The following is a 26,591-nucleotide window of genomic DNA, read 5'->3' as shown; positions in this document are numbered from 1 at the left end:
TTCTCAAACTGGGTATCGGTGGATCCCAGTAGGCGATCATTTACTGCACTTGCCCCAGCTTTGGTAAGTGGGGTAGTGTTCGTAAAATTTACTTCACTTGCCCCTGCTTGGGTAACCGGGGTAGTGTTTGTAAAAACTGTGTTGCCGGTATTCCCCGCAGTAGCTGGGGTTGTGGTTACCGGCATCTCTCTAACCATCTTTGTAGAAGTTTGAAAAAACTGGAGAAAAATAAAGTTCTAGCTTTATGCACGGATGGCGCCAATGAAGAAACACTAACCGGACCCCGGACAGATTACTGGTAACCTGGGGGTTGGATAGCTGTTTCCCACGAGGGGTTAGACCCTTGGAAGATGGTTCTTTTGATAACCTGCAAAACAGACACCGTGAGCTCGTCACTGAGAAGGGGGGGGTTCCTCCTTGTGACCACCCTCCGGCGTGAGAATCAGACTAGATTGCTCTTTAAATATAAAAGTATATTAAGAGATTGCTAGAGCAGATATCAGGTATAATATGATGATAATGTAGTAAGATGATCATACAAGGTAAGATGAGATGGTCATACCATTTGTGGTATTTATAGCCGAAGGTAGGTTTCCAAAGAGGTATGGCCGGCTGCAACAGTGTTCCTGTTCCACCAACAGTAGCCTACGCACGTGCCCTGCTGGTAGTTGGTGGGTAGGTAGCGGCTGATAGTGACCAGTCCTGCTGTATACTATTCCTGTTCCACCAACTGACGGCTACGCACGTGGTATGACAGTAGTTGGTGAGTAGGCAGCGGCTAATAGTGATACAGTACAGGAGCATGCTGCTCGCCATACTGTATCAGTGAGCTGTCGTATCTCTGATCAGATCTTTCGCCCATACCTCGTCAGGTACAGTAAAAGATCCTTCAGTATACGGACTGGCTTATTTGGGCGGGAGTATTCCCCCTCCCGCCTCTGTGCGGGATTGCTCCCGGCTTGGCTCATTCCTTCAGGTGACACTGAATGATCGAGAGCTAAGTGCCTTGTGCGTGTAGCCATGCTGCGCGGGTGGCCTTCCCTAATGGCTTGTATCCGAGGCTGCGGGGACAGGCGGAGTCCTTCACCATTGGGAGGCATTTCCTGCGGGACCAGCTTGCGTACTGCGCGTAAGGACGTCACGTCTCTGAGCATGGTTGGTCCTGCGGATCCAGTTGGTCTCTGCGCAGACGTCCCTGTTTAAGGTGAGTCTTGCGGGTCCAACTGGGCTCTGCTGGGACCTACCTCTTCAGTGTGGTTTTATGGGAGCTTTGCGCGTTGCAACAACCTAGGGCGGAATAAACCCGATGCAAGTTGTTGGTATAGTTGGGTTTCAACATCTTCGTCTTGAAATTCCAGATGACATGGACCCTGTCATTGCAGATACCATCACACAATGTTGGTAAACGTCAGTCTACAACCTTTTAAACCAATATTATGCCTTTTGGATGCAATAGGTGATATTATGCCTTTTGGATGCAGTAGAGGTGGAAAAGGGGTGGGTTGGTTGATAGAACAAAATGGGTAAGTTGAAAATAGGCAGTTTTAAGTACCCTGTGAAACTGGTTGGGTTGTGTTACACCAGCCCACAAGCAGTTTTTTTTTCCCATTATCTCTACTATATATAAAGAGTGAGTGAAGGACCTCTTAAATTTTAAGATGTCCAATCAATTATGCAACATGTACATCTTTAAATGCTTATATTTTTAAAATTTTGAGGGTATTTATGTATTTACTCAACCCATAACCATCACTTTTCATTTTAATTTTATAGTTACATTAATTTCCCTTCTATATTTACAATAATTACCCTTAAACTTTAGATAACTCTTGTAATATCTAAGAATAGTTACACACTTAACCCCTCATCTTTATCTAGAAAATTGACAAGTTTAATTTTTTTTGTTTTCGTCTATATCTTTAAATATATTATGTTTTAAAAAAAACTAAACCTACCATTACGACGTGCTTATTTTTGTCGACGTTTAGATATAAAAAATTTTCCAAACCGATGTGTAGATTATAATGTACAAGTTAATAAAGCATTAAAGTACAACTTAGATATGCAACTATAAACCTATAGATAAATTTTCATTCTGATTCTATAGTTACAATAAATACCCTTAAACTTTATATAACTTTTGTAATATATATGAATGGTTGCATATTTAACCCCTCATTTTTAGCCAGTATTTGACAAATTTATTTATTTATTCCCTCAATATCTTTAAATATATTATGTTTTTAAACTAAAACAAAACCTATATCACGACATGCATGTTTTTGTCGCCGTTTAGATATAAAAAAAATTCAAAATTAAAGTGTATATTATAATTTACAAGTCAATAAAACATTAAAGTACAACTTAGATATGTATTATGAACCCATAAATATTTAAACGCATAAATATGCTCTCTGTTTTACATTATCAAATCAAAATTTTCTAAACCAGTCCTCCCATTGATATAATTCAAATTACAAAATAAAGAGAATAAAATCAGCTCCAACTAATATTATTTTGGATACGAGTTGTAATTCTTTTGGTGGCATATACATTTATGGGCGCCCAAAAACCCCGCGACTCGCCCAAAGCTTGAAAAAAAACTCGCTCGAAAAAACTTGATTAGAAATCGAGCCGAGCTTAAATGAGCCAACCGGCTCGTTTTGTAATCAAGTCTAGCTAGAGCCATGTGGCTCGGCTCGTTAGCTCGATTAATCTGCCTATGCAGAGTATTTAGTTTGTATATTCAACCTTTTAATGTCAAAATTGTTCCAACTCATTTGGCTTGCTACTTCTCAACATTGGCTCACGCAATGTTGCTTCCTCCCGAGTTCAAAACATGTTTCTACCAAATTATTTTTCACAGTTTCTTTGCATGATTGCATCCCACATCAGCTAGCTCTAATATATACTATTCTACCTCTAAAACTTTGCATCCTTGAATAGTTTCTATAAATAATGGTCCTAACAATTAATTCAAAGTAAGATCTCATGGTTAAGTTCAAACTAATGAAAAAGTCAAAAACAGCTCAACGAGAAAGGGTTTAAGCCATTTGGAGTTGACCCGAGCTGGCTCGATTTATGAATGAGCCAAGCTCAAGCTCCCGTATTCAGCTCACTTAAAGTTTCGAGCTCGAGCCGAGCTCGAGCTTGGCCTAGCTCGGCTCGGCTTGTTGACAACCCTACATACACATTATCAACCAAACCAATTAAACAATTAATGTAATAAACTTTTGTAAAATATTACACAATTAAGAAAACTAATCTATATAATATATAATGCATAAGACAAGGGTAAATTAAGACGCTTGATTTTAAGAGTTTTACATATTTTAATGCATGATGTACATGTATAAAAAGGGGTAAACTTGTCTTTTAAATATAATTCAACCAACTTACAAAATTACCCCCTCATATTTAACCATATTATATTTTTTATTTCAATTTTAAACCAACCACCCTCTACGACTTTTAAAAGACTATAACCTTTTCATAAGTTAGTGTTTTTGTACAAAAATTGCACCATAAAAACGAGATTTTTATGTTCTTTAATTTGAGTATGATATTATTATAGTTTTTTCAATTTAAAAAGAAAAATTGATATGTTACATAAGGGTGTTCAATGCCAGTTTTGATATTTTTAAGTTAAACATATGACCTCAACCGTTAGCAACGAATTTTTTATTATCGAAAATTAAAACTGAACAATTGAAAATTGAAAATTGAAACTAAACTATTACTAACAGTTTGGTTCTGATTTGGTTTCACAGTTTAAGCTTTAACAGTGAATTTAGTTTAAGGTAATTATAATCTAATTACACCATCAATTATAATTAAACACCTACATTAATATCATACTTAATAGGATCATAATATGAATAGGGAAAATGTTTGTCACATAAACGGTAAACTTTAATGGAAGACGCAACAAGAATACATATTATAAAAAAATATATTAGAATTGGGTTAATTTAAAGATGTAATAGTTAGGTTTACTTTTATTAAAAAAAGACTTTGTTCAAGTTTTATTTTTAACTATATCTAATATATATACATGATCGAGATTTTTGAAATTGTTAACTTTGAGAGCTTTTTGGACAAAAAAAAATTCTTTTTTTAAGAAAAAAAAATTATAAAAAAAAAACACGAAAATAAAAAAAAGAAACAAAAGACAAAAAAAAGAATTTTTCATCCCGGTTTTGTAAAATTTTTTTAAAAAATATCGGTTTATCGAAATTATACATATATATATGTATTATTTGTATTTTTTAATTTTATACATGTTATTCTTTATACACATATGTACAATTAAGATAAATGATAATGTACATATGTATACATTATGTAAATTTAGATTAAATAAAAATATACATATGTGTATAGTTAGGGTTTTTTTTAATAAAACCTGGAATGCAAAATAAAAATTTTTGGTCTTTTTACTTTTTTAAAATTTTCTTTTTTTTTCGTTTTATAATTTTTAAGAGGGTATTTTGTGTCATAAAATTGTTCTCAAATATCTCAATTTCAAAAGGTTCTCTTAGGATTCTCACCCTGTGTGTGTGTGTGCGTAACAAAACATATCTAATACGAAACAATCAAAAAGATTAAAATGCATTAAACATTTACAGTATGGTCTGGTTTTATATGGACGGTTTTCCTTATAAACTACAAGCTAAACCATTAACTACATTTTGAAAATTTTGGAATCGACCAACCGACTAAATGTAAATGATAAAAACCAACTATGAAACAAAAATACGACCATGGTTTCAAAACTTTACACCAAACTATGAACACTCATAATTGTTACGTGATTACCAAGATATGTATTCAAATACCCGCCGCATCGCGCGGACACCCACCTAGTTGTGTTAAATATGATTTCAAAACCTCTATGTTAAAGCCATTTTAAGCGACTTTCAACCAGTTCCCATTTGACCCATTAGAGATTATGACCCAAAAATTTGCCACCTCTAGCATCTAAGAAAGTTTTACATAGCATGTAATTGCACCTTTTACAAATATAGAGAACTGTGAGAGCCATATAAACAATAATAAACACTTGCACTATAGCTTTAACTGTGATGCATAAGGCGATTATGTGGCCATAATCTATCCCTCTTTCTTTCTTCCACAATATCTAACTTGCATAACATACAAGTGCATATGCGGTTTCCACAGTGCTCTTCTTAAAACTGGTTTTGTATTGAACGTGTCCCTATACATGCAATGCACATATATATACACAAGTTGTATGATATTTCTATGTACTATGTGAACTTTATGGCTTTAATGGAGAATCTCAACGTAATATTTCCTCTCTTTTATAGTGATTTAAAACTACGGTCTACGTTTGCTGACATATCACTACTAGAAAATAAGGCTAATGCAACCTTTTCAATTATGTTGCGTTTAACTCTAATGCAACTTCGTTTAATATAAAGGTTGCATTAAACTATCTAACGAATCCTTTTTCATAAAAGGTTGCCACATTTTATTGAAATTGCAACTTTTTTTATAAAAAAAGTTGCAAAATTTACTAAAAATTGCATCTTTTGTAAAAAGGTTGCATTGTTAAAAACTTGTATGCAAATTGCAAATCTTATTTTTAAAAGTTGTGTGATTCAATGAAAACTACAAATATATATATATATATAGAGAGAGGATCAAAAGAAAACTCATCTTTAAAGAGAAAACTTAAAAACTTTTAAAGAATTATTTTTAATTAAAAATAAAAAATTATTTTCAAATTTCTGTTTTTGCCATTATTCTTATATTTTCTTACCATTTGCTCGAAAAAAATAAAAAAAATAAAAAAAACCCGCTGTAATGCACATACGTATTACTGTGCGATACCGTTGTATTACACATGTGTATTACTATGTATTTTTGAGTTTAATGGTGTTTATTGCGTATATTCAATATTTATGTATTGTATATGTGTAGTAGTGTTGTATTATATGAAAAAAAATAATAAAATAAAAGTCGATGTGGTGCACATGTGCTGTATTACACATGCGTACTAATGTGTATTCGATGTGGTGCACATGTACTAATGTGTAAAAAAGTGTTGCATTTAATGTAAAAAATGTTGCATCAGAAGCAAAGGTTACATTTGAGGTCGCAAAGGTTGCAAAAGGGTGCTACAAAAGTTGTATTTAAATGTAAAAAAGTTGCATTAACATCTGAAAAGGTTGCATTTGAATAGAAAATGTAACTCTTTCAGAAAAGGTTGCATTATTTGATAAAAATGTTGCATTAGGTTTAAAGACAACTTCACCTAATGCAGCCCTTGATAGAAGGTTGCATTAGGCCTAATGCAACTTTTTATCGGGTTGCAATAGCATCAATTTCTTGTAATCATGGCAGCCTTGAAGCCGCTTCAGAAGTTGAATACAGGTTCTAAAACAGTTAAGACCAATTGGGTTGCATAACGTAGCAGCAACAAGCTGGGCAAAGTGTTGCACTCACAATCTTTGAATAGTGAAACCACGCTAGTTATTTAATCGATATAAAATGTTATAAAAGTTTTGTTCTTCGAATATGGGGATGAAAACACGCATGTCTCAAAAGGATTCTGATTCTTGTGTTCCTATATAGTCATTCCCATGTAGTTTTAGGCTTGGTCATATGATCATCCGTTTGTTTTGTAGATTCATGTTGTATCAATCAATTGTTTATAAACACTCACCGTGTGATGGTATGTTGGAATCTACACTGCAATTGAAACAAACATACATTTTGTGAAGACATTTCTTTCATAAAAGCAATTATGGCGACTACCGAAGGGAAATTATAAAAAATTTCTATTTTCACTACATCAGCTTCCCCATCTCCTTTTGAATTTGGTGATTGAATAATTTTAAATATACATTGTTATTAAACTAGTTAGAACAACCTGCACAACGCGTGCGGGAAGTAGCGCGGGAATCCAATCGGCGTAGTTTTGATTCGTTACGTTATGAGCATTTGTTAAAATACCCAAAATGATATGAACTTGGTTTACATCAACAGAGCTATAAAAGACGCATGAAAATTAACAAAAAAACTATACGGTAAAAAAAATACATCGATTGAGATATTTTACAGAATTTTACCTTCAGTACAGGTAATGTACCGTACCGAGTACTTTCGGTACCGGTAACCGATACCGAAATACGATACCAAAATTCCCAAAAATGGGTACCGGTACCGAAAGTACTCGGTACGGTACGGTTCCTGTACCGAAGGTAAAATTCTGTAAAATACCGGTACCAAACCGAAAATACCGATCCGGAAGCTAATTTTAGTTTGAATTCTCACATTTCAAACATATGGATGATTTGTTAATATTTAAAGAAAAAAAATAAAATAATAATAATAATTGATATATATATATATATAAGATAAATATTGCGATGTTGGTGCTACAAATCTTGAAAGCCATAATGAGTTTTGGTATTTAAATAATTAAGTTGACGTCCAAAGTAAAGATTTATGTTTAGCTTGATGGCTAATGTGATATTTCTTTAATATATAGTCATATTTTTCCTGTGCAAGTTTGAAACCTGTCTGGTGATATGCTCTTTTTATATTTGTTTTTGTTTCACTTGGCTGGTTCAGTATTAGGCCATTCACAAGATTTTTTTTTTTTTTCGAGTATTGCAATGTGTTTTATTTCTCTTTTTTTTTTGCTTTTAATATATGCAACGCCGGTATGAAAGTGATGCCGCTTGGACCGTCGGTCGAAGCACGTAATTTTTATGGGCCAAAATTTTTTATATCTATATTTTTTATATATACATTTAAAAATATAAAACTTATAAAATATGAATTGCACTTTACCATCTTATAATTATTAGGTTATTTTTTATTCATAATCCATTTAATTAGGTTTAAATTATTGGGCCCAAACTAAAACTAAAAACTAAAAAATATTAAATAAAAACCAGATGCAAAATAAAAGAAATAACGGTCGATTGAAATTTCTCTTTGGTTCCTTCTTTCTTTCCGATTGCTGAACAACGACCAACCCAGCCGACCACCACTGTTGGTTCGTTGTTAACCACCAGGCTCCTCCAAGGTTGACCAAGCTAACCACCAAGGATCAAGCTATTTTTTTTCCAATGTTAAGACTTAGGAGAGTTTCACGAATCATTGGTTAATCGTCAATTATTACAGTATTTGATTTTAATAATATATTTTTCTATGTTTATTGTTACAATATTATGCATCGTTTAAAAAAATTAGCTTATATATTTCGTTAGAGGTGCACAAAAAACCCGAACCCAGAACTGGACCCGAAAAAAATACTCGGAACCAGTTTTTTTAATACCCGGGTTTTTGATACCCGAACCCGTACCTGACCCTACCTGTAGGGTACAGATATGGTATGCATTTCAGTACCAAAGCCCGTACTCGAAACCGGACCCGATTTATACCCGGTAATACCCGAAAACTGAAACCGGTTCCATACTCGGAACCGGGTTTCTCCAATACCCGTAACTGGGTTTTTCAAATACCCAATTTATATAAGAAATTACCCAAAAAATACCTGAAAATACCCGAAAATACCCCTAAAAAGTGCAACATCTTAAAAAATCAAATATACACCCGAAAATACCCGTGAAAAACCCCAAAAAAACTTGAAAATAGGGTTTATTCAATACCCGGAAATAGGGTATTCAAATACCCGGTTTTAGAATACCCGGTTCTATACCCGACTCGAACCCGATGCATAGGGTATGGTTTTTAGAAACAATACCCGGACCCGAACCCGACCCCGGTATTGCCAATACCCGATTTTCTAATACCCGGTCATACCCGAACCCGGTTCCATACCCGAACCCGGATATTTGAAAAACCCGATTTATGCACCTCTGTATATCGTTATTCATTAAGGCTATGGGCCTTTTTTTTCTTACTCGGCCTAGATGCTTAAATCCTCGGAAACGACCTTGAATATATATATAATTTTTTTTGTTTTTTAGTTATGGTATCGTAACGAATGTAACCAAAACCGATTGAATTCGTGATGTCCAGGTTTTACCGACCGAATAAACGTAGTTTGAAGTGTGTTTTAACTGAGACCGACCAAATTCGTGTCGATTTGCCACCGCGTCGCTTTCGTTTTACCGACCAAATAAATGTTGTTTGAAATGTGTGTCTCGAGTCGCCACCACAAGGTCTGGATACCAACCGCATAAACGTCATTTTAAACATATTATATTTTGTATTGTAAGCTATACAAGTTTTTTAGTTTCGGTACCGTAACAAACATAACCGAAATCGACCGAATTTGCGATGGGTAAATAACCAGATCGTACCGAGTAAAAATCTAGTTGATAATATTATCATTAGTTTATTACATGTGGTTGGGTGGTTCACCCAATGGATCGATAAACTATAAAGTTAGTAATTGGGTTATAGTAGTAAACCAATGACGTGCAGTCAATCAAGGGGACATTTTTGCCGACCTAGCTCCTTTATAGTTCAAATTTAAATACAAACATATGGGCCCGTTCTTGTGATAATAATAATAATAATAATAATATAAGAGCCCAAAAGGCCACCTAACAACAAAAATCTGAATGTTCAAACCCTAATTTCACTTTCCAGATAACATAACGTGAGCGGCGATCTCCAGCCAATATCCGTCGATCTCAATCCGCCGGCGATCCAGCTCTCGCTTCTCAATCCTGCCGTGTTAATCGCTGTGGTTCATCTGCTGTTAAGGTGATATTTAAACCCCAAAACCTACTTTCATCCTTCTGTTTGAGATTTTTTTTTTAATTTTGCCTTGATTAGGACCGAACAATAATTCATCTTTTTCGATCTTCTCCCACAACGGATCTATAGTTATGCATTTTTTAGGTTTTTGATTCTTTTTTCTTATTGTTTGATTGTTTAGTTAGGACGATATGGAAGATGTCCGTATAATCAGCTGTGCTTCGGAATATTCTATGATAAAAGAATTGGATTCTTTGGAAGAGAATAAAACCTAGTTTAAGTGTTAAGCCAAAGCAAACTATTATTATTTATTTATTTATTTTTTGCTTAAACCCATTAACAAACTTAACACAAATTAAACTTTACACTTAATAAAAAACAAAACAAGGGAGCACTTATTTTCATACAATAACTTATATTTTTTATCGCAACTTTTGACCTTAATTTTAACACATATGTGCATGAAACACCCTGACTTGCCCTTTAGGCTTTGATGCGAGTCTCCCTTTTTAGGTGTGCTTTTTCAAAACCATAGCCGGAATGATTAAACTTGTGTCTCTTGATGTAGTATGACGATAACTATGAGCTATATAAACAAAAAATGAGAGCTAATGACGAGGAACAATTCAAAGCAAGGTTTGTTACAAATATGTTCTTTTATTTGCTTGTGCGGATACAAATATTTTGTTTTATTTGCTTGTGTGAATTTACTAACTAGATAACATGCAGTAACGCAAGGTTCAAGAACAACATAATAATTGATTTGCGTAACCAGCCGAAATCAATGGATATAGTGCAGAATCGCATCAACCTTGGCAAGTAGTCTGGGAGTAAGTTTCTCGTATATTCATGTGAACTAGGATTGTCGTTTGAGTCTTTTGGTCGGGGTTCGGGTCGGTTGTTCCGGTCTTTTGATATAGGAATCCAACACGTAACTCGACTCAAATAAGCTTCGATTTAAGTGGTTTCGGGTTTGTTCAGACCGGGTTAATCGATATTTGGGTTAATTAGCATTTTTATGTAAATTCGGGTTAATCGGGTTGACTCGATTAACTTTTTTTTAACCCAATTACCAAAATGAATTCTACATTCGGTTTCTCATAATTGTGTTCGCGTTAATCAGGTTACACAAATGGGTTATCTTAATTGGGTTGGTAGTCAGATTTTGGTTAAAAATCTCAGCCCTAGTCTTACCGCCTTTCTGGGTTTATTAGGGTTTTATTATTATTATTATTATTATTATTATTATTATTATTCTAATTACGTTTTGTGTTTATGGTATATAGTTTTGGATACAATAGAGTTTATTACGGGTGGTGCTCATGGGGACCTCGCCCTTAAAGGAATGGTATGTAATTAACTACCATATATGTATTTGTCATTGTTTTCTCTAATGTGTAGCTTATGGATTGTTGTAGATTGAAGAGGTTGCAAAAGATAAGGAACTCAAAATTATTGATTGTGATCCAAAAAATGACGGGCGTGTGAAAATCAACCTGAGAGATTGGTGAAATATATTAAGTATTTAGTTATTTATTATTATCATTAATGACAAGTTAATAACCACTAAACGAATGATGTGTGAAAGTTGAATTGAGAAGTTGGTGGTATGGATTAAGTGTGTAGTCCTTTTTTATTATCATTTATATGGCATGTTAAGTTGATGAAACCATCAATTACCAAAGACAGCTGCTGGATATGATGACATGAAAATGTAGTACATGCCTTTTTGTGCTAGTAATTTGATCCACCATACGCCTAGGATTGGTGCATGGACCAAAATAACATACATTTCAGATCATACGGCCACATAAACAAGTAACGTTTTAAGGTTGGGTGGTTGTATGGTTTGTGCATACCAACAAAAAACTTTTATTCATTTTTCAAACATTGTATAGACGATTAACATGCATCACATTGGGAGGGTTTTAATGTTTTATGCATTTGAATATGCTTCATATGACTTTGAACCTATATCCTTTTCAGCTAAAACAGTTGGGTTACTTTGACCCATCTAAGATTAAGCATAACCCAAATTGTATAAATGGATATTATTAGAAAACATTTCTAAATATTTCTTCCAACTTTTTTAACAATTAACAAAGTATATAATAAAATAAAACGATCAAGAAATGTAAACTAAAAAGGAGAAAAGCGTAAAAGGGGCGAAAGATAAGAGGTGGGAGATGAATGGCCCACGAATAGCGAGATTCAAACCTGTGATACATGCAACAAACTAACCCACTCCACCAACACAAGGGGCGAATAGCCAAATTTAAATGCTCTACCTACTTGTTAGCGTTGCAATATAGTAAAAAGGGGTGGGGTGGGGGCATGTGGCCTCTTGTCTTGTCTTTACCGAAATGTTCCTATTTCAAACCGCACACCAGTCAATGACATGACCATTTATACGAGTAGATTGAAACCTAATACTACGTCAATGAAAAGTTAGCAATTGCTCTAAAGAAATAAATTTCATTCAAGTTTCACTTATCTTTGAGAAACTACGGGCGTGAATCTCTGAAAAAACAAGAAACTTATGGGTCTAGGTTTAGCATAGACAATTTCGGATCAGTTTAAGGTGAGCCCCAAAAATACGTTTAGCTGAACGATTTGTGTTTGTGTCAACCCGATGGAGGTTCTGGAATTAATCTGTTTATCTGTTACTTTTCTAATATAATTTTATGTAAAACTTAAGTTATATGAGTAATTTTAATGATAACTTGGTATTGAGGAAAACCCCTCAAAGATAAGTATTTTTTATAACTTAAGCCATGCTAGTATGAAAGCCCGCACATTGCGGCGGGAATGCGATGGCGATTCAATATGAACCATAACGAAGCGAACCATTACCAATATGCACATGCTAATTTAACAAACCTCATATACGGACTAAGAAATTAATATGTGTCATTTTTTTCCTAATTCCACTCTCATAGTTGCTTAAATCCAATAGGCACTCATATCAACCACAGTATACAAATAATCCAAATAATAGATGTTATAAATCATGAATATTGCTTACAAAATTCCAACAACAATCATTCGAATTCTAAATCATATAACATGAATCATATGATTCAAGTTGCTTGCCCAGAATCAAGATCTAATCTTTAGCATAATTATGGTGTTACATCAACATAAAAAAAGCTTTGGTGATTATATATATATTTGTTTTTTTATATATAAAAAAATAAAATAAAAAGCAAAAGGAAGTAACTAAAGGGAAGATGGCAAGGACATGATATGAATTGGAAACTAGCACTCTCCTTCACTTTAGGGGCTTGTACTCGACAATTGGAACAAGATTAGTTGAAGCACTATGGTTAAATATGGCTACATATGCACTTTCTTTATTTTATGGCATTGTATCCAACTATTTGCTAATAGTAGGAAAGGCGAATGTAGGGACTATTTTTGCGATTGCCAAATTCGTTTAATTATGTCAGCGCCTTACTGAAAGTGTAATTGTGTTCTTTTGATAATGGAAATTAGTTTTGTTGGTAACAAAAAAAAACAGTAAATTCTCCCTTAATTACCCCGTTCGTGATTTTTTTTAATTAATTTTCGTTATTTCTTACCCACTTCACATAATAAAAGTAAAGATGGTCTAAAAGTTGTTGGATTCGTGTTTTTTCATACTTTTACGTCTGTAATTTCACGAAGATAAGAAAAACTTGAATAAATTTATTTCTTTAAAGTAATTGTATACTTTTTATTGATGTAATATTAGGTTTCAATAAGTGGTAATGTCTTTTGAATGGTATTGTACTATTGTAGCAACGAACACCATAGCTAGTATATAATAATTTATAGAAAGTGAAGTATAAACTGAATAATTTATAGAAAGCTAGTCTAGTGGGTTATTATTAATACTAGTCATGTGCTCACGTGATGCAGCAAGATACACACGAACGTTACTAGTGTCGGTACGTTCATCGCAACAGTATGTGCTTAACGTGGCATCGGGCGCGTAACTGGTGTCGGTAGCGCGTCAAACAATGCTTACACGCGAGCAATCTGGTACAACATAAACAATGTCATCCGCGTAACTAATGCCTGAACGTGCGTAATCGGTATGAAAATCAAGAAGGAAAAAAGCAATGTACAGTAATTTCAAGTAAACCGCTTTTTAACCAGACCGTTCTGACGCAGAAACCCTTCCGATCCAGCATCGTTTTAACCCAAAGCTCGTTTTGACCAGGGGCCTTTTGACCTGAATCCGAGAACTGAACCAAATTAACCATTTTTTTATCGACCTGTTCTGACTTTAATCCGTTATGACCAATGAGCCGAACCTGTCCGACCTTTTACTTATTGGTAATCACGTAACATGTTAGTTTTTTAAAAATTAATAAACTATGGCAATACCATACTCAAATTAAAGAGAATAAAATGCTCGTTTTTATGGCGTAATTTTTTTAAAAAAAATATTAGCGTGTGAAAAAGTTATGACCGTTTAAAAGTCGCGGGGGTAGTTTGTTTAAAATAAGGGTTAATGATATAACCATTATATAAATTAATAAAAACTAATTGAAGTTGAAGGACTAAAATTGTAACTTACTTTTAACAAAGTTAAAGTTAACCTATATTGATACGGCTAAAGAGAAAAGTGCCCTTAGAATATCATAATTTAATGCATCATGTGTTGTATCTTTTGTATTATTGATGGTACCTCTTATAATTAAAGAGGTCCATGGTGCTTTATATATAGTGAGATATAAAAATATAATTTTAAAATGTTACAGTATTGTAACACCCGTTAATTTCCAGTTCAAGGATTCGAAGCTTGTAAAGTATGTATATTTCTCGGGGTTTAACCAACTTTCCTCGAAAACCTTCTCGTCACCCCGGTACGTTAAATCACTTAACTTTCCACCCAAGTTGCTTCACACTTCATACTGGAGGGACTAGAGTGTAATTTATTATTTTATATCATAAACTAAACCCAAGCCCCCCCCCCCCCTTATGTCCGATCGGCAGGAAGCAAAGCCCCAAGCACCCCCGATTTTTCTTTTTGCAGCCAAGATTAAGCCATAGAACTTCAATTCAAGGGTAGTCTAACGTCCATGCAAGTCTTTTTCACCATTAAACCCGTTATCGAACACGTTAGGGTTGAGTTTTGATGATAACAGTTTGCTGACAGATTCATATACGTTTATTGTAGGGTCTGTAACGCGATGATAATCCATTGATTTTGATCGATTCTTGTTTCCATGATGTTCTACTTTGAGTCTAGTTTCCAGAAAGGTATAATATGTAATTTTTGGACGAGATTTGAATGGTTTTTATGAATTTATAAGATCGAGTGTCAAAGCTGATGCGGGATGACGGATTCTGGTCTGTCTTCCCGACATCATAACTCTTTTTCAACAAGTCCAAATCAGTTGGTTCCACTTCTTGAACTTAATATTTTGAGTTAAGAATCAAACCCAATTGGAATTGTTTAATTTGGTTCGCTAATGAATTTTATAAAAATAAAACCATTTTGTTGTGCACTGAAATAGCTACACGTACATTGCTGTGTTGGAGGAATTTTTATAATTTTTGTGTCCAATAGAAAAATATAATAAAAATATTTTTATAAACCTAAGACATTTATTAAAGTCTGGTAAAAATTTAATAATTTATTTCAAAGTTTATCCTATGTAATTAAATGCATCTTCGCATGCTAAAATCTGCACGTTTTACTTGTTATTGATCGATAAGTTCGTTTTAGGCTTAACCGGTGGATGTTCAATTGTGTTCTTGTTGGGGCTGTTTAAAGCGAGTTTTTGCACCATAATATTCCTAGGTATGTCCCGTATATCATACTTAAGTATCGTGTTTATTGGTGTTCGTTAGATTGGTCAACTAGTTATTGTTTGAAAGATTGTGTTCGGTTGACTAGAATTGTAGTTGGATGCATTTAACGCGAGGGTTGAAGTGATTAACGACCAATTCAACTCGGGGACACTTGGTTTGATGTACGGGCTGTTGAAAAATCATTTTTATAAGTTATGGGGCTGAATTGGTTGTCAGTTACTCTAACGGGTCGGTACAACGCGCAATTTCGTTTATTGAGTAGTTGGTGCGTTGTACTTGTGAGTTACCGACCCATTTGACTTGTGTAGCATCGTGTGGACTTGTTGGCTGTGATTTTATCATGTTGGGTCCACACGGGGCTGAGTTGGATGTTAATGGCCTAATCGACCCTTAAACGTGCGTATTGGTATCACCTAATGCTTCCGGGGGTAATTTGGGAATTCTTTATTCCCGGGAGTGTCTAAGGGTCGTTTTAGTGAATGTGAGGCCTCGGGGGCTGTTGTGATTTAGTTTGATGAGGTCGAGGCTTTAGGTGACCCGAACCCCATTAGAACGTCTCGTAGGGTAAACGAGTCATTAGTCTTGATTGAGTGTAAACCGGCAGGTGTTTGAGTCTTGGGATTTCTTAGGGATTCTCTAGATCGTGGTGAATCCGTGTCTCGTGTCAGGTGAGTTCATGATGCCCCTTTTAACTCTTTTTAAGTTTTTGGGCTAGCATGCACACCTAAGCGATTTTGCTTGATGAAACGTTTAAACTATTTTATATAGGCTTGCTTGTATATGGTAGGCCTTGGGATGTTACAGTATGTATGTATATATTATTGTATGGCCAATATTTGGCGATGTTAGTAGTCGTTATCGACTACGGATGTTACGTATGCCTACTTTGTGTTTGCATACGTTGATGAGATGTTACGTGTTTGGGTTGTACGTTTGCTCGACCCTGATGTTATTACTTGGATGTTATATATATATATAGGGATGCACTTATAAAGATGTTTATATGTAGGTTTGTATATGTATATATACATAAGGATGATTATTTATCGAAGATGATGGCCTAACTGATGTATCCCTTTTTTTAGTTTAAAACCTTTGGGAATGACTATTATGATTATTATGATTGATGTTATTTATTAAAACTTGAACTCACTCAGCTCAAGCTGACTTTGTGTGCATGTTAGTGTGAGTTTCAGGTTAGGATGTGGATGCATTACCGCTTGGACGTGCACGAAACTACTTGGACGGTGGACGGCATGCTTAGTCGGATGTTTCAAAATTAATAAACGTTTTCTTTTTAACATTTATTTAAATTGGTTTTGGGCATAACTCCCGGGTTTTGGGAACTTATTTTATTATTTATGTTTTCCGCTGAATTATACTCTGAGATGCTTATTTTAATGAAACAAACTGTTTTCAAGTTTAAGTATTTTTACAAATGTTTTGTATGAATACCAACTGTAGGATTCCCGGAATTCGGGGTCTTACAAGTATTTATTAAATAGACTATAACTACTAAATTATCCGAATTGTTGCGCGTGGTCAGATATGCTTATATTCCAGTCACGTTACTCTAAATCCTAAGACGTAAGCGTTAAAACAAAAAAAATATTCAAAACGACGTTTATTTGACCGTTAAAACCCGAACGTTGGTAAAGCCAAGCATTGTCGGTACCCGACGTTGTGATGGTGAATCGACACGAATTTGGTCGGTTCCAGTTACGCTTGAAACGGTACAATATAAACAATGTTGACAAAACCTAAGTGTTAAAACCCAAAAAAATAAATTCGTCAAATTAACATATAAACAAAAAAAATATCTAAAATGCCAGTTATTCGGTCGATAAAACTCGAGCGTTGTCGGTCCTGGCGTTACGACGAGTCGACATCAATTCGGTCGGTTTCGGTTACGTTCTTTATGGTTCTGAAACTAAAACAAAAATGTCCGTAAAATCCAGTTGTTGGTAAATGCCACGTGTTGTCAGTTTCAGGTGTTGTAGTGGTGAGTCGACACGAATAACCGTTTAATCATCAAACTTAAAACAAAAAATATATATATAATACTTGGCCCAGTCGGACGTCGCCAAATAGAACAACAATAATAATAATAATAATAGTCTTTCGACGAGGTGGTGTGATTTGAATATAAATATAGATTGCCATGATTTACCGTCGACCTAATCCTCTGACTGCGTCTTAAGTAACATGCATTCTAGACATGAGTGATGCTATCAAACTATCACCCCCTTAGACTCGGCAAAAAGTCTTTCTATGCATACATACATACATATATACCTACATACCTAGCCAAGTTAAAACCGCGTTCAACTTGTTTGAACTAACAAAACAAGCAAATTCTTTGGTTTGATCTGATGGATGGAATTTGCTGTAAGCCTTCTGCAAACCATGATGATAACAGGTTGAAGTCCACCCGGCGTGTTACGGATGATTATTATTATGATAATAATAATAAGAAAGAGGTTATTGAGGTGATTCCGAAAGCTGTTGAAGGTCAGCTGGTTGTTGCAGGCTGGCCTTCTTGGCTTGCTGCTGTAGCCGGTGAAGCGATTCATGGATGGCTACCTAGACGACCGGATACTTTTGAGAAGTTGGATATGGTATGTTTGTTCATATAAAAATGTTATTAGCTCGTTCGGTTTTAGATTTTTTAGTAATGAACATATTCAGTTTTTAACTAAATAGGTTGCTAAGATGTTATAATAATATGACCATTCTAGGTAAGTTACTTCAATTGATTGCATGAACCAGTGGTTGACTTTGACCTTTTCAACAGTTGGATTTGGCTATGATTTCACAAAAATGAAGCTTTTGCATTTCTAGTTAAGCTGTTTGAATTCAAAGTATAAGCATGCGGTTGACCTTCCGCTTTTGCTGCAAACAAACCATTATTGATTTTGTGAAAATGCAAATAAACATAAATAAATACATTTTGCAACAAAATTTAGATGTTTTTATTCCATTTAATTTCCCACAACTTGTTTTAAGATAGTTGGTTAGTTTGCAACAAAAAAAATTGGTTCTGATGTTTATTATATCTTCCGATTCATGTTCGTGCAGATTGGGCAAGGAACATATAGCAGTGTCTACAAGGCTCGCGATCTGACTAATAATAAAATCGTGGCTTTAAAAGAGTGCGTTTTGATAATATGGACCCCGAGAGTGTCCCATTTATGATGAGAGAAATCCTTATTTTAAGAAGACTTGATCATCCAAATATTATTAAGCTGGAAGAATTGGTCATGTCGCGTTCTTCATGTAGTTTGTATCTGGTTTTTGAGTACATGGAACATGATCTTACCGGACTTGCATCACTACCTGGGGTCACGTTCACAGAGTCTCAGGTAGTATCGTTATCTCTATGTTTGATGTTCATACTTGTGATATCTGATTTGATATTGGAAATGATGGATGCATATTTGTAGGTTAAATGCTACATGAAGCAGCTGCTAAGTGGACTTGACCACTGTCATAGTCGTGGCATCCTGCACCGTGACATAAAAGGGTCAAATCTTTTGATTGATAATTGTAGAAACATGAAATGAATCTGACCTGATCCATGACGATGTTCCCCGGTCTTCGAGATGAACGAACCACGACTCGATCTTCTTCTCCGGTAACTTGAGATCTGCAATGGCTTTTTGGGGGTGTGGAGATGACTGCTAAGAAATCTCGAGGATCTCTTGTTTACAGACACAAAAATGGTTATGGTGGTGGCTCTTATTGAGAACAACAACCCTTAATAAGGAGGTGGAGACCTCCTTATATAGGGAGCCTCATGGCCACCATCATGGTACCCTAATGGGCCTAGCCCAGTTAGGGTTACCTCCACAAAACCCCCTCAGCCCAATAATATTGTATTAGTCCATAAAATAAAATAAGCCAAACATAATAAATTAAAGTCATAAGCCGGGTTTAGTACCATACCCTTACAAGCCCCCCAAGTCCAGTGTTGCTCCTAGGCGTGCAAGCGTTTAGGTGGAGCGCTGGACTTCATAAGGTGTGTTAGGATATGAGGCGGTTTTTTCCCCTTTCTTCGGCCTTGTCTTTATTGTCTTTGAGTTTTGAGAGGTTTTCTCCATGATGGTGACATGTTGTGATCCTTATGATAATGATGGTGCACTGGCATGAATAGGATATAGCACGCATCATAACAATAGTGGCGCGGGGCCTGATAAAAGATAGAGTGCGCATCTCGATAATAATGTAATGCAACTTGCGCGCGAGGCAGCTTACGAGCTATGAAAATAATGAAGCTTGCGCGCGAGGCGACTTACGAGCTATAAAATAGTGAAGCATGCGCGAGTTGCGGCTTATGAGCTATAATATGATGATAATGATTGGCCCACAAGGGCCTCTTCTACGCAGGATGACTATCCCGGCTTGTCTTCAAAATAATAATGGAGGCACAAACGGCCAGATAATAATAATAATGTCATAGGTGCTTGCGCGACTCGTAGCCGAGCCTGCAAAAACATATAAACTAACAGTGGATGTATTACAAGGTTCCCATCCTCGGGCAAATTATGAGGTGTGCCCAACCTACGTTGGCGCGTGGCCGTTTGGGATATTATTAGGCTCCCGACCTTTATGTTTGGCGCGTGGCCATGTGGGATATTATTAGGCTCCCGACCTTTATGTTTGGCGCGTGGCCATGTGGGATATTATTAGGCTCCCGACCTTTAAGTTTGGCGCGTAGCCGTATGGGTTTATGAGGATTCCCAACCTTTAAGTTTGACGCTATAGCCGTATGGGTTTATGAGGATTCCCAACCTTTAAGTTTGGCGCGTGGCCGTATGGGTTTATGAGGATTCCCAACCTTTAAGTATGGCGCGTAGCCGTATGGGTTTATGAGGATTCCCAACCTTTAAGTATGGCGCGTAGCCGTATGGGTTTATGAGGATTCCCAACCTTTAAGTATGGCGCGTAGCCGTATGGGTCTATGAGGATTCCCAAACCTATGTATTCGGCGCGTAGCCGTGTGTTCTGCATTAATATAAGCACAATTTTTGTGCCATTTCATGCAAATCTTATATACTCATACTTTTCATTTTGTTTTATTTTGATTGTTAAACCAAAATCAATATAGGCAAAAAGTTTGAGGTTTTGTAAAAACTTGTGAAGTAATTCACTTACTTGAGGAATTTGTAACCAAGCATGTGCTATTGTTAGCGTTCTGGGATTTGGCCGAGAGGATTCCACGCTTCCGACACGAGTGTTCCGTGCCTCTGACGCGAGAATTGTTTTCGCTTTGCCATGAGAGTTCCACGCCTCTAACGCAAGTGTTCCGCGCCTCTGACGCGAGACTTCTTTCAGATCGCGGAAGGTTTCCTTGTTATACTTGTAGAGGGGGGTAAATGTCAACAGCTTAAATCCTTATTTTGTTATCATAATAAATATGACTCAAGAGTTGAGGGGGCTGTTTTGAATATTTGGAAATTAATTCCTCCATCAAGACTTTGTTGTCATGTGACATGTGATGATACTGACAATGCTTACGTTGCACTACTGACATGCTATAATATTATTTATTTAGCTAACTATTTCTTGTTCGAAGACCCACAAATTTGTAAGGGATGCCGTGTCGGAGCAGAATAAGACCTCCGCCCCAGTTTGTCGATTTTAAAAAGTTGCGTTGCGAAGATGTATGCGTTCTTTAGTGATCGGTGTTGGTCTAACGGAGTGTTGATCTGCGGTGCGCGCATGCATGGAGGCGGAGTGGTGATCCAAGGTCGCGTATGTATGGCGGCGGAGTGGTGATCCGCGGGCGCGTATGCATAGCGACTGAAAATTGAGCGCGCATGCATGTTGGGAGTTGAGCGCGCATGCATGGCGGGAGTTGAGCGCGCATGCATGGCGGGAGTTAAGCGCGCATGCATGGCGGAGACTTGAGCGCGCATGCATGGCGGGAGTTGAGCGCGCATGCATGGCGGGGGGTTGCGTGCGCATGCATAGCGTTAGAGTCTTGACCCTCAGCACTGCGCATGCATGGCGTCGGGGTGTTCCTCCGATGCGGCGCATGCATGGCCGGGAGAGTTCGTCCGCAGCGCACTTGTATGGCGTCGGAGTGGTGATCCGTGAGTGCGCATGCATGACGGCGGAGTGTTGGTCCGCGGGCGCATGCATGGCGGTGTGTTGTGAAAATGAGTAAAGGACTTAGAATATATTTTCTTGCCTGGCTCCAACTGTGGAGGTGGTGTGGTATTTATAGTATTAGGGTTTCCAATGATTGGGTTCAGACCCAATTAGGGCCTTTTTGGCCTCCTCCTATTGCTTCGCGCCACGTGTACTTAGGACACCTGGTGCTTTTTCATTGATTATTCTCTGACCAAGGTATTTCACCTGACCCATGTGCCATCACGTGATGGCGGTGTATCGAACCGCGGTGGCGCATGCGTGATGGCGGTGTATCGAACCGCGGTGGCGCATGCGTGTGCTTGTTGAATATAAGGTATGCTTACACATTGAAACTTGAACAAGGTTGTAAGGAAATTATTTTTACTTAATCCTTAACAGTTGTCATATTTCAAGTTATTTTGCGATATTCTGAATATGCTGACACGTGCCTTGGCATTTCATTATTCCTCTTTTGCGCGACGTTATCGTGCATTTATTATAGGGAATTATGAATGAGTTTTTTAGCCTTTTCGTGTCAGTATGTGTTACTCTGCCTATATCCATTATAATCCCATGCGCGGCCCCGACCTGAGACCTTAACAACTATGCTTTGGCATGTGTTTTGCCTTAGTTGTGCTTAGGTATTTTTATGGTCCAGCTGCGCAATACGTAGGATGGATGCTATGAGTAATTTGAGCTAAGGCTCATATTATTGGGCTAAGGCCCTGACGTTTTAGAGTTAAAACTCGTCAACGTGTCTGAGCTTGGAGCTCGCGCATGTATGTTTTACTTTGTTTTATTTTTAGTTTGATGTCAATACAATGTTGTCATATTGCTCAAAATTAATAAAGGGAAGTGTGAAACATGTATGCAAAAGGTAATAGAAAGCATATTAGTTTGGTGAGGGGAGTCCGTATTCTTGGAAAAGGTCTGTTAGGATCTCCGCCGCCTTCCTTCTTGTCACCTTCTCCGCGATTAAGAATGTCTTTTTGGGGTTGGGCGCGCATGCATGGCGGGAGTTGAGCGCTCATGCATGGCGGGAGTTGTTTCGCAGGGCGCCTGTTCATAGCGGCGGAATACATCATCCGAGGCGGCGCGCATGCATGATGGCGGGTTGTTGATCCGCGGGGTTGCGCATGCAAGGCGTCGGAGTGTTCCTCCAATGCGGCTTCCTCCGAGACGGCGCATGCATGGCGAGGAATCTTTTATAGGTGGTGGAGTGTTGATCCGCGGCTGCACGCATGCATGATGGTGCATCAGCCGCGACGCGCGGATGCATGGTGACGAAACCTTCCACGGGCGGTGAATTTTAATCCGTGGCTGCACGCATGCATGGCTGCAGAATCTTGATCCTCGGCAGTGCCCTTGCACGGCGGCGGAGTGGTGACTCGCGGGCGCGCATGCATGGCGGTGAAGTCTTCTGCGCAAAACCAAAGGCATGGAGTTGTCTTCTGACCCGCATGGTGGGTTTTTGCGGACGCGCATGCATGGCGGTGGAGTCTTCTGCGCCAAAGGCATGGAGTCGTCTTCCAACCCACATGTTGGTTTCCGCGGGAGCGCATGCATGGCGGCGGAGTGATGACTCGCGGGCGCGCATGCACGGCGTCGGGAGTCTTGTTCGCTAGATCTATAACCTAGATCTAGATCTGTAAACCAGATCTAGATAGATCTGAAGCTCGGAGTGGAGAGAATTTAAAACCATCACAGATCCGGAGGCTTGACCGTCCAAATCAGGTAGTTTCTTTTTTGGATCTACAAATCTTTTTCAGCATCATTTTTGCACAGATCTGGAAGCATCTTTTAGATCTATGGATCTTTTTGAGCTTTAATAGAACAAATCTTGAAGCATTTTTCTGTAAACTTCCAGATATGGATTTTTCTTGGATGAACAGATCTGAGAACCGAGACGAAAATCGAAGGGTAGCTCGTTGCCGTCCCACGGATGGCGCCAATGTAGAAACATGAAATGAATCTGACCTGATCCATGACGATGTTCCCCGGTCTTCGAGATGAACGAACCACGACTCGATCTTCTTCTCCGGTAACTTGAGATCTGCAATGGCTTTTTGGGGGTGTGGAGATGACTGCTAAGAAATCTCAAGGATCTCTTGTTTACAGACACAAAAATGGTTATGGTGGTGGCTCTTATTGAGAACAACAACCCTTAATAAGGAGGTGGAGACCTCCTTATATAGGGAGCCTCATGGCCACCATCATGGTACCCTAATGGGCCTAGCCCAGTTAGGGTTACCTCCACAAAACCCCCTCAGCCCAATAATATTGTATTAGTCCATAAAATAAAATAAGCCAAACATAATAAATTAAGGTCGTAAGCCGGGTTTAGTACCATACCCCTACAATAATAATGGCATCTTGAAAATTGCTGACTTTGGTTTGGCAAATATGTTTGATGATAGCGGAAATGTGTCACTAACAAGCCGTGTTGTGACACTTTGGTATGGACCACCTGAACTTCTTGGATCAACACATTATGGAGTTGCTGTGGATCTATGGAGCACTGGATGCATTCTTGGAGAACTTTATGCTGGCAATCCTATCATGCCTGGTCGAACCGAGATAATATACTCCTTTCACTTTATTCTTATCGAGCCCACTTAAAAGCGGGCCGTCTCATATACAAATGTGGGTAATATGTAGTGACTTAGTAACAATTTAAACAACCTTTTTGTAATTTGTGTTAATTTAATTATTTCTGTGTATATATCTGTCATTCTCAATTAAGAAAATTGGATTTATATATATAGCTCGAGATTAGAATAAATGGACGGGAATAATTAGAGAATGGGCAGTTAGAACTAATAAAATAAAATTGTAGGAAGTGAGAAGAGTAGATATAAAGGTTCAAAAGGGAAATTGATTTCAGTTTCAAAAGTTATAATTTTAAATTTTAACACTTTTTATATCAGAAATCAAAATAATTTCTTTAAAAACACTTAAACGGTTTAACAGGTCAACCCACTTTTTGACGGGTCATGTTTGGGTTGACCCATTTTTTTAAACGGGTCATGTTTGTGCCAACCTGTTTAAGCAAACGGGCTGTGTTAACAACCCAAAACCTGTTTTCTTTCGTGTTTGTCAGGAATTTTCGCCCCTAATAACGACTACCTTAATTGTTTAAAAAGTTATGTCAGATTCAAGTTTCACATTGAAAGTCAAAAGTAACAAATCTATTTTATTTTTGTATTTTTGAACTTGTAATTTGACTTATGACATATTGACATCTATCTTGTAGGTTGAGCAATTGCATAAAATATTCAAGCTTTGTGGTTCGCCATCTGAAGATTATTGGAAAAAGTCAAATTTACGGAACGTGACAGTGTTCAAACCCTCCCAGCCTTATAGAAACCGCATTGCAGAAACGTTTAAAGATGTTCCTTCTGGTGCTATCAGGCTTATGGAATCCTTACTTGCAATAGAACCTTCACAAAGAGGAACTGCATCGTCTGCTCTTGAGAGCGAGGTATATATCAACTTATTCTATTCTTTTCATCTTTATGAGAATGTGAGAATGACAACATTATGAAATCAGATGACATAAACATATACTTTTTTTTAATCTTTCTTTCAGTTTTTTACAACTAAACCGTGTGCATGTGATCCTTCGAGTTTGCCAAAATATTCTCCCAGTAAAGAGATAGATGCAAAACATAGGGAGGAAGAAGCTAGAAGGTATGCGCATGTTTGTTGATAATGTGTTCCTGTTTCTTTAATCGACATTCACAAAACCGCACTTTTACTAAAAATCATTTGATTAGATTTTAGATGGTTATTGGTACATGAAGAATATGTACACTTTGTTGTATCATTATTGTCCTTGATGTTTGACTTTTAAAGTCAAAGTATGAACTATAAGCATGCAATGCTTTACTAACTAAGTAGTTGTTGTAGACAAAAGGCAGAAGGAGGTAAGGGCCAAAAGATTGGCATCGAAAGCCGAGGACGAAGAGAGCCCCGGGTGGTTCCAGCTCCCGATGTTAATGCTGAGCTAGTTGCATCAATGCAGGTACCCCCCCCCCCCTCCTTCTCACACAAGTTTTGAGTTTTGCGTAATTCAATCAAGTTGCTATTTAACTCATGGATGTGAAAATGGGTCTATTCGGGTTAGTAATCAATGACCACTGACCGGAAAAAGTAACAAGTTGAAATATCTTTGTATTATGTAACATTGATTAATGTATTTGGTTTGTCAAACAACACATTTTGACAAGTAACAAATTCCCAAAATCAATATTTGTTCGGTTCGAGTATGATCAAAACTTGTTGGATTATAGTTTTTCTTAATCGTATTTGACTCAAGATTATTCATTAACTACCCATTATCCATTTCACCACTCGGCCCGTTATTTTGTAGTAAACAAAAATTCCATGATTGTGATAATATTGTTAACACTTAAGAATTCAATACAGAGACGACACGATAAAGCAAATTCAAAGGGGAGAAATGCTGCCCCTTATATTGAACAACCAAGATTATCACATTATTATTCAAATGAAGTGAGCAATAATGATATAAAAGCCCGAGAGTTCTTTTCGGGGCCATTGGTTGCAGCAGAGAAGAAATATGATGATGAAGAATGCAATAGCAAAGATCGAACGGGAAGAAGAAGACATTCAAGTAGGAGGAGGAGGAAGCATGATCTTTCCCGGAGTACTAATACTACTAAACAATCATATATGGTGAGTAATTTACATGTTCCAGCTTGAAGTTTGGTTTATGAGTTGGTTTTTACTTTTTACTTTTTATTCAGGACGGTCATGGTTACATGGGTACAAACAAGATTCATTTCTCGGGTCTACTGGGCGCATCAAACGTCCGTGATCACCACATCCAAGAGGCTGCAAGAAGAGCGCGCCTTGACCAGATCATGCTAGCTAAACTTCAGTCCGAACCAACAACGAGCAAACCATACATACATGTCTAG

The 26,591-nt window shown here is 37.1% G+C and overlaps 1 pseudogene; it reads left to right on the top strand.

Annotated features, from left to right (window-relative positions):
• Positions 1-17,885: 17,885 nt before the first annotated feature.
• On the top strand, positions 17,886-26,591 carry LOC143615919 (putative serine/threonine-protein kinase At1g54610; annotated as a pseudogene).

Source organism: Bidens hawaiensis, unplaced genomic scaffold, assembly GCF_021521415.1.
Source record: "Bidens hawaiensis isolate Kalapana, Puna unplaced genomic scaffold, B.hawaiensis_p1.1 tig00000055_1, whole genome shotgun sequence".
NCBI lineage: Eukaryota > Viridiplantae > Streptophyta > Magnoliopsida > Asterales > Asteraceae > Bidens > Bidens hawaiensis.
Note: the sequence above shows the minus strand (reverse complement) of the source record. Positions and strands in the feature narration are given on the sequence as shown.